Below are 10193 nucleotides of genomic sequence, written 5' to 3' on the forward strand. Positions count from 1 at the left end.
GCACTCAGGGCCATCCTGAGTGCGGCTGGGTCAGTGCTGTGCCCTTGGGAGGTTCCACCTGAGCGAAGGCCCTCCCAGGAGTGTGGGGGCTCCAGCTGGGTCCCAGCAGTCAGACTCCTCCCAGGAAGCAGCCTTGGGCCGCGGCTGTCGGGATGGCTGGGGACCTCTGCCTGTGAGGGGAGCAGAGGGAAGAGGGGTCCCCATGCATGTCAAATCTGGGAGAGGTGCAAAGGGCCCCAGAGAGGGAAGAGGCGGGATCTGACTTCCCAGTTCTTCTCCACGTGCCCAGCTGCAAGGCCTGGGGGCATGGCAGCCACCCCTGAGCCTCCTCCTCATCCCTAAAATAGGAACAGGATCCACTTGAGGGCCAGACACGGGGAGGTTCTTTGTAAATTGCAAGTGTTCTCAAATGAAAAGACTGGCCGGGTGCAGTGGCTCACACCCAGCACTGTGGGAGGCCAAGGCGGGCGCATCACCTGAGGTCAGGAGTTCAAGGCCAGCCTGGTCAACGTGGCGAAACCCCATCTCTACTAAAAATACAAAAGTTAGCTGGATGTGGTGGTGCACGTCTGAAATCCCAGCTACTCAGGAGACAGGTGGAAGGATCACAGGAGCACATGAAGTCAAGGCTGCAGTGAGCTGTGATGGTGCCATTGCACTCCAGCCTCGTCGACAGAATGAGGCCCTGTCTCCAAAAAAAAAAAAAAACCATGGCTCACGCCTGTAATCCCAGCACTTTGGGAGGCGGGTGGATCACGAGGTCAAGAGATCAAGACCATCCTGGTCAACACGGTGAAACCCCGTCTCTACTAAAACTACAAAAAAATCAGCTGGGCATGGTGGCGCATGCCTGTAATCCCAGCTACTCAGGAGGCTGAGGCAGGAGAATTGCCTGAACCCAGGAGGTGGAGGTTGCGGTGAGCTGAGATCGCGCCATTGCACTCCAGCCTGGGCAACAAGAGCGAAACTCCGCCTCAAAAAAAAAAAAAAAAAAACCTCAAACCAAACAAAATAACAGTAGTTCCCGCCCAGTGGTGACTTGGCCTCTGGGGGCAGCTTCCTGCATCCTTCACTGTCACAGAAGCCAGTGGTGGGAGAGGTGACCACGGTTCTCTCTCCCGGAGTGCAGTGATGCCATCTCCGCTCACTGCAATCTCCACCTCCCGGGTTCAAGCAATTCTCCTGCCTCAGCCTCCCCAGTTGCTGCCTCCCAGGTTCAAACAATTCTTGTGCCTCAGCCTCCCGAGTACAGGCATGGACCACCATGCCTGGCTAATTTTGTGTTTTTAGTAGAGATAGGGTTTTGCCATGTTGGCCAGGCTGGTCTCGAACTCCTGACCTCAGGTGATCTGCCTGCCTCAGCCTCCCAAAGTGCTGGGATTATGGGTGTGAGCCCCCTCACCCGGCCTCCCTTTCTTTCTTTTCTCCTTCTTTCCTTCTTTCCTTCTTTCTCTGGCTCTCTCTCCTTCCTTTCCTTCTTTCCCCTTTCCTTTCCCTTCCCTTCCTGTCTCTCTTTTTTCGTGGATTCTTACTCTGTCACCCAGGCTGGAGTGCAGTGACGCAATCTCCGTTCACTGCAACCTCCACTTCTTGGGCTCAAGCGATTCTCCTGCCTCAGCCTCCCAAGTAGCTGGGACTACAGGTGCACACCACCACACCCAGCTAATTTTTTTTGTATTTTTTAGTAGAGAGTGGGTTTCACCACGTTGGCCAGGATGGTCTTGATCTCTTGACCTCGTGATCCGCCCACCTCGGCCTCCCAAAGTGCTGGGATTATAGGCGTGAGCCACTGGTCTTGGCCTTATTTTTTGTGTTTTTAATGGAGACAGGGTTTCACTATGTTGGCCAGGCTGGTCTCGAACTCCTGACTTCAGGTGATCCACCTGCCTCAGCCTCCCAAAGTGCTGGGATTATAGGGGGTGAGCCACCTTGCCCAGCCTCTGGCTTTTTCAACTGGGTCCTGACTTTTGGGCTTCCTGATTCAGCTCCGCGTTGTCGGGTTTTAGCAAGAATCCCACTGATGCAATTTAGCCAGAGCCTCTCCCTCTCAGCGTGGAATGGGCTCCTCCTCGCCCATTGCTGTGGTCTGAATGTGTTCCCCAAAATTCAAGTTTTCTTTTTTTTCTCTTGAGACAGAGTCTTGCTCTGTCACCCAGTCTAGAGTGCAATGGCACAATCGCGGCTCACTGCAACCTCTGTGTTCTGGGTTCAAACAATTCTTGTGCCTCAGCCTCCCAAGTAGCTGGGACTACAGGCCTGAGCCACCATGCCTGGCCTTATTTATTTATTAAAGAGACAGAGTCTCACTATGTTGCCCAGGCTGGAGTGCAGTGGCGTGATCTCGGCTCACTGCAACCTCCGCCGCCTGGGTTCAAACAATTCTTGTGCCTCAGCCTCTCAAGTAGCGGGGATTACAGGTGTGTGCCACCATGCCTGGCCCCTATAAATTCAAATGTTGAAAGCCTGTCTCCAATGTGGTATTAAGTTGTGGGGCCTCTGTGAGGCAGTCAGATCATGAGGCCTCTACCTTCATGAATGGAGTGGAAAGACTGGTCTTGGTGGAGAATCTTGGGGGAAACTGCTTCCCTGTTCTGCCCTGTGAGGACACAGCAGGAAGGTGCCCCCCTTCCATGAGGACTGCACCCTTGCTGAGCACCAAATCCACTAGTACCTTGGTCTTGGACTTCCCAACCTCCAGAACTGTGTGCATTAGATTTCTGTAGCTTATAAACTACCCAGGTTAAAATATTTTGGTTTTGTTTGTTTTGGGTTTCTTTTTTTGAGTGAGATTCTTACTCTGTCACCTAGGCTGGAGTGCACGGGAGTGCTGTGGCACGATCATAGCTCATGGCAGCTTCAACCTCCTCGGCTCAAGTGATCCTCCCCACTCAGCCTCCTGTGTAACTGGGACTACAGATGCTCACCACCAGGACTGGCTAATTTTTTTATTTTTTATTTTGTATTTAGAAGGACAGGGTCTCACTCTATTGACCAGGGTAAAGTGCAGTGGCACGACCATGGCTCACTGTAGCCTTGACCTCATGGGCTCAAGTGATCCTCCTGCCTAAGCCTCCTGAGTAACTGGGACTAACCGTGACTGGCTTATTTATTTATGTTATTAATTAATTTATTTATTTTTAAGACAGAATTTCACTCTTGTTGCCCTGGCTAGAGTGCGATAGCAGGATCTCGGCTCACTGCAACGTCTGCCTCCAAGGTTCAAGCGATGCTCCTGCGTCAGCCTCCTGAGTGGTGGGGATTACAGGTGCCCACCACCATATCTACCTAATTTTTTGTGTTTTTAGTAGAGACAGGGTTTTGCCATGTTGGCCATGCTGGTCTCCAACTCCTGACCTCAAGTGACCCACCCGCCTCAGCCTCCCAAAGTGCTGGGATTACAGGGATGAGCCATTGTGCCCAGCCAGGGTATGTCTTTAATAGCAGTGTGAGAATGGACTAACACATCAGCTTTGTGTTCTCCCAGGAGGACCAGAGAGCCAGGAACATGGCCCACAGAAGTGCATGCAGGTGAAATCAGGCTTTTCATAGCCTTGTTCATCTTCACCCCAAACCGAAACCACCCAGCTGTCCATCACCGGGGAGAGGTGCCTCATTCCCAGATGTTTGCAGTTGTCTACAGCCAAGTCACCTTTCATGATGTCACATGTGGCATCTTCCAGAGAGGGCTGTAGCAATCTCTCCCGTCCCTCATGTTCTCATTACGGTGACTTCACCACTCTTCCAGCAAGGGGCCGAGTCAGGCCCTCTCCCCGTGAACCTGGGCTGGCTTATGACAGCCTTGGCCAGCAAAGGACAATGGAGGTGATGTCATGGGACGTGGGTCATGAAAGGCAATTGTTTGGTTTTTCCAAATGCCAACTGCATTAGTCAGAGGTCTCCAGAAAAACAGAACCAGTAGGACATAGAGAGAGGGATGTCAGGAGATGTATTATGAGGAATTGTCTCACGTGGTCTGTCTGCAACCCAGAGATCCCAGAACACTGCTGATGAAATTCACCTGCGCCTAAGGCCTGGGAGCCAGGGGAGGCAATGGTGGAAATCTCAGTCTGAGGATGAAGGCCTGAGGGGGAACTGGAGAAAGTTCCAGATCCAGAGGCCCAAGAACCAGCAGCTCTCATGTCCAAGGGCAGGAGAAGGGGAGAAGAAAGGAGGGAGAGAAAATTCAGCCTTCTCTGCCTTTTTTCCAGTTGGACCCTCTGTGGTTTGGATGGTGCCTGCTCTCACTGGGGAGGGGGCTCCTGGATCTACTGATCCAGTGCTGATTTCTCCCAGAGACACCCTCATGGACACACCAGGAAAGAATGTTTTAGGCTGGATACAGTGGCTGGCACTTGTAATCCCAGCACTTTGGGAGGCTGAGGCAGGAGAACTGCTTGAGCCTGGGAGGTCAAGACCAGCTTGGGCAACATAAAGAGACCCCATCTCTTAAAAAGATCAAAAAATGGCTGGGTGAGGTGGCTCATGTCTGTAATCCCAGCATTTGGGAGGCCAAGGCGGGGGGATCACTTGAAGTCAGTAGTTCGGGACCAGCCTGGCCAACATGATGAAACCCCATCTCCAATAAAATACAAAATTTAGCCTGGCATGGTGGCACATGCTTTTAATTCCAGCTACTCAGGAGGCTGAGGCAGGAGAATTGCTTGAACCGGTGAGGCAGAGGCTGCAGTGAGCCGAGATCGAGCCATAGCACTCCAGCCTGGGTGACACATTGAGACTCCATCTCAAAAAAAAAATGTATCAAGAAATTAGCTGGGTATGGTGGTGCATGCCTGTGGTCCTAGCTATCTACTCAAGAGGGCAAAGCGGGAGGATCGCTTGAGCCCAGGAGGTCGAGGCTGCAGTAAGCTATGATTGCATCACTGTATTCTCTGTTGCCTAGGTAACACAGCAAGACCCTATCTCAAAAAAAAAAAAAAAAAAAAAAAAGACTGTTATACCATCTGTCTGGTATCCCTTAGCCCCGTGAAGCTGACATAAAATTAATCAAGACAGCCAACACCAACTGATGTACTGCAAGTCACTACCTGGAGTTAGTATGGAACCCACAGGTTAAGCACTCAGTCCCCCAACACCATCCTCACTTTAGCTGCCAGCCACACATGGGGTCCCTAGGCTACTTAAGATGTGACCCCCCAGGTAGCTTCGGGATGGGGCTGAGGGCCTTTCTTCAGCTGACGACAAACATGGGGCTTCCCATGACCTCCCACTCATTATCCGGTGTGATAATTCACTATCACAGAGCAACTCAGGGTTTCCTGATGATTGCAGTTTATTATAAGGGGTACAACTCAGGACCAGACACGTGGACTTACCACATAAGGCAGGGAAGTGGGCTACACAGGTGCCCAAGCCCTCTCCAGGAGCTCTGCCTACCGGCACCACGACACAGCTCAGAAGCTCCCCGTGGCTGGGCACGGTGACTCACACCTGTAACCCCAGCGCTTTGGAAGACTGAGGCTGGCGGATTGCTTGAACCCAGGAGCACTGTGCACCTGGAAGCCTAGCCTGGGTGATGTGGTGAAACCTCATCTCTACAAAAAATACAAAAATTAGCCAGGTGTGGTGGTGTGCACCTGTAGTCTCAGCTACTCTGCAGGTTTAGGCATGAGAATTGCTCGAACCTGGGTAGTAGAGTGAAACTTGCAGTGAGCTGAGATCGCACCACTACACTCCAGCCTCGGTGACAGAGCAAGACTCCGTCTCAAAAAAAGAAGGAAAAGAAGCTCCCTGAGCCCTGAGCCCTGTAGTTCTGAGTTCAGTATCTAGGTCTCATGACATATGTATGATTGGTTAAACCACTGGCCAGTGTGATTTAACTCTATCCTCGGCTCCCCTCAGGAGTGGGTAGCTGGAGTAGGGTGAAGGTTCCAACACAATAATCACATGGCAACCAGGTGCGGTGGCTCTCACCTGCAATCCTAGCACTTTGGGAGGCCCAAGCAGGAGCATTGCTTCAGTCCAGGGGTTCGAGACCAGCCAAGGCAACCTAGCAAGACTCCATCTCAACAAAAAATTTAAATTAAAAAAAAAAACAACCATTAGGGGTGGGGCGTGGTGGCTCATGCCTGCAATCCCAGCACTTTGGGAGGCTGAGGCGGGTGGATCACCTGAGGTCAGAAGTTTGAGACCAGCCTGGCCAACATGGTGAAACCCTGTTCCTACTAAAAATACAAAAATTAGCCAGGCGTGGTGGCGGGCACCTGTAATCCCAGCTACGTGGGAGGCTGAGGCAGGGGAATCTCTTAAATCCAGGGTGGCAGAGGTTGCAGTGAGCTGAGATCACACTATTGCACTCCAGCTTGGGTGACAAGAGTGAAACGCCATCTAATAAATAAATAAATAAAACCGGCAAATGTGGCTGTGCACACCTGTGGTCCCAGCTACTTGGGAGGCTGAAGCGGGAACGCACTGCTTTTGAGTCCAGGAGTTGCAGTGAGCCACAATTATGCATCCTAGGCGACAAAGCCCAGACCCTGTCTCTATTTAAAATAAGAACAATAATCATACAATTGGTTCCTCTGGTGATCAGCCCCCAGTCTGGAGCTATCTAGGACCCCACCTTCAGTCACCTCATTAGCAGAAACTCAGATAGGTGGCTTGTTATAACAAAAGACACTCCTGCCACTCAGGAAATTCCCTGTGCCAGCAACTCAGAACAAAAACCTTACCTATCTATAAAAATAATTTTTTTTAATAGAGTTGGGGTCTTGCTATGCTGGCCAGGCTAGTCTCAAACTCCTGGGCTCAAGTGATTCCTCTGCAATGGCCTCCCAAAATGCTGGGGTTACAGGTACAAGCCACCGCACCTGGCTCATATTTTTTTGTTCTACTGTGTGATAACACAGCAACAGACATATTCACTGTTCCCAGGGCCTCTTCCCCTTGGAAGCAAGAGCACCATGTGAGGACGTCCATGCCACCTCCAGACCCTCCTGTCAGGTCCCAGCCTGTAGCTGGTATTAAGCAGGAATGCGTGAGGCAGGAAGTCATGATGTGTGCAAGCCCCAGCTGTGTCCTCTGCAGCCGCAGGACGGAAGCGCCCCCGGGGTAAGAACCATGCTGCTCATCCAGTCAAGCCAGACCCACGAGAGGTCTGAGAGGTCGTGGCGAATGGCCACTGTAAATAAACCTTACCATAACAAATGCTGATTTGCACTTGGAGTCTGAATTCCTGGAGAGCCAGGCCTCTTCTCCCTATGCTGGTGGTTCCCCAGCCTGGCAATGTCACATTACAGCAACACAACCTGGGAAGCTCTGTCCCCGACTGTACTTTCTGAGCCAAAATTCAGGACACACGATCTGGTGTGAGTTTGTTGTGGCACGACTCTGTAAAAAAAATGCCATCTGGGAACTGTGATTAGGACATGGGTTGGAATGTCTGGGACATGTCTCGGCTTTTTTTTAAAGAAAATTTCATGAGGTTATTTTTCTGATTTCAAACATAATGTCTCAGCTCATTGCAGAAAACTTGGACAAGTCCAAATGAGGAAACAAATCCTGCGCAACTCCCAGCAGTGTTGGGGAGATTTTCATGGTTTATGGGGACAGTGGGACACAAGATCAAAAATCAGGACTGCCCTGGAAACGGCCAGCGGGATGAATTCATGGCTCAGGTGCCACCCACCTGGCTCCACCCCACCTAGGAAGGGAGAGCGGGGGAGACAGGGGCACAGGTGCCGGAGCTCAGGTTCTCCGTCTCTGCCCTCCAGGGAAGCCTCCCCACACAGCCCCACTGGATGTCGGCTGTGACCTTCAGCTCTCCCAGACCATGACGTTGACCTCTGCCCTCCTCTCTCCACCACTGCTCACAAGGTGCCTCCAGAAGCTTCCATCACCAAATGGAAGAAACAAACAAACAAATAAATAAAAAGCCTAGGCTGGCACCATGACTCACGCCTGTAATCCCTACACTTTGGGAGGCTGAGGTGGGCGGATCGCTCAAGCCCAGAGTCCACAGTTCCAGACCAGAAAAGGCAACATGGTAAACATTGTCTCCAGTTTTTTTTAATTTTTATATTATGCCAGGCAGGGTGGCTCACACCTATAATCCCAGCACTTTGGGAGGTCAAGGTGGGCAGATCACTTGAGGTCAAAAGTTTGAGACCAGCCCGGCCAACATGGTGAAACCCCGTCTCTACTAAAAATACAAAAATTAGCCGGGCATGGTGGCGCATGCCTGTAATCCCAGCTACTCAGAAGGCTGAGGCAGGAGAATCGTTTAAACCCAGGAGGTGGAGGTTGCAGTGAGCTGAAATTGCACCACTGCACTCCAGCCTTGGTGACAAGAGCAAGACTCTATCCGAAAAACAAAAATTATATATATATATATATATATAAAAAGCCTCAACACCCCTCCAGGGCCTCAGTCTCTCCAGGGAGACAGTACAATGAAGGTGAGGAGCTAGCTGGGCCCGTGCAAGTCCCTGCTCCTCACCTCCTTCCCGCCATTGCACTGGTTCTCAAACTTCATTCCCCAGAACCCAGTGAGTTCCCTGTCGCTGAGCCCAGCAGGGGTTCCAGGCCCCTCCCCACACTCCAAGCGCACGCAGCTTCCGTCTGCCTGCACTTCATGACTGACAAGAACATTCTGCATCGTCACGATTTTTCTTTCTTTTCTTTTTGGAGACAGGATCTCACTCTACTGCCCAGGCTGGAGTGCAGTGGCGCAATCTCAGCTCGCTGCAGCCTCAACCTCCGGGGCTCAAGCGATCCGCCCACCTCAGCCTTGCCAGTAGTTGGGACTACAGGTGCATGCCACCATGCACAGCTCATTTTTGTTTTTGTGTTTTGTAGAGATGGGGTTTTGCCATGTTGCCCAGGCTGGTCTCAAACTCCTGGGCTCAAGGAATCCTCCTGCCTCAGCCTCCCAAAGTGCTGGGATGACAGGCATGAGCATTTACGATTTTTCAAAGATGGGAAAACCACAGCCAGAAAACTGGCTAAGAAAACTTTTCTAAACCACAGTTAGAAAAAGGTTGAGTGCATTTATCTCCGCCTCCAGAGCCCATAGTCCGGCAGCCTGAACTCAGTCACAGACCTGGCCAAAGGCAGCAAGATGCTTGAATCCTGGAGGGGTGGGAGCTCGCTCTGGGGGTCTTCAGAGTGGGGGCTGCGGAATCCCGGATCATCAGTGTGTGGTGGGCCTTCCAGAGCAGCTTGCCTCTCATTGAACAGAAAGGGAAACTGAGGCTTAGGGAAGGGTGGCCCTGAAGAGAAGCACGCAGGTGCCAGATGGGACCACCACGTCTCCTGCCCCGGCTACTTCTTTGCCCAGCACATCCAAGCATGGGAGGAAGTGCCCTCAGCAGCACCGACTTTTCCTCCTGGCAGTGAATTTGAGAGCAGACACCTGCAGCCTGGGGCAGCTTTCTACGCCGAGTTCTCCTGGACGTCTGGGATGTCAGGGGTGAGAAGCGGAAGGACTTGGGTCCCTCAGGGTCAGAGGCCTCGGGCCCCCTCCCTGCCCCACAGTCTTCCTGCTCCAGCCTCCCCCTCCCTGTGACGAGGACTCATTTCCTCGTGAGCTAGTGGTGCTATTTTCAGACAATTGTTGGAAAGCGTTTCCCTGTCTCCAGCCAGAAGCTGCCCCCCCACCCCCGGATCTTCTGCTTGCTGGCTGGGGTCTGCATAGGTTGGGAGGCTCGTGCCCAGTGGGTTCTTGAACACCAGCCCCCAAAGGGTTGGTTTCTGGCCTGGGCTACCCAGGCATCAGCTCGGCTGGACACCAGCCCATGAGGGGCCACCTATCACCTCCTGAGCTGCCAGTGGGTCCTGCTGCAAGGGATCTTCTTGGCATAATCCAGCCTGAAACCTCCATAGAAGAATGTTCTTTAGCAGAGAACAAAACCTCCGCTGGCATGTTGATGGGCTCTGAGCTGCCCCCACGGGCATCGACGTCCTCGTAACTGCTGACTCACGGCTTTGACACTCGTCACTGGGCTCAGGAGCTTCCAGTGTGGATGAGGTGGTTTCTAAATTTAGTGGGCAGGGTGGCTGGGAGGCGGCCAGCTCCCCAGGCACCCTGTGGTCACTTGTCATTCAGAGGAACTTGGACTCTCTCAATCAATTCCCGGCCCTCAGCACCTACTCCCAGTGACTGTGGCAGCCGCCAACCCCACCAGTTCTCACTGAGGCCCCTCCGCAGTCCCAGGAGAGGGGGACATCTGCTGTGC

Source organism: Sapajus apella, unplaced genomic scaffold, assembly GCF_009761245.1.
Source record: "Sapajus apella isolate SASKATOON/1434 unplaced genomic scaffold, GSC_monkey_1.0 scaffold112, whole genome shotgun sequence".
Lineage (NCBI taxonomy): Eukaryota > Metazoa > Chordata > Mammalia > Primates > Cebidae > Sapajus > Sapajus apella.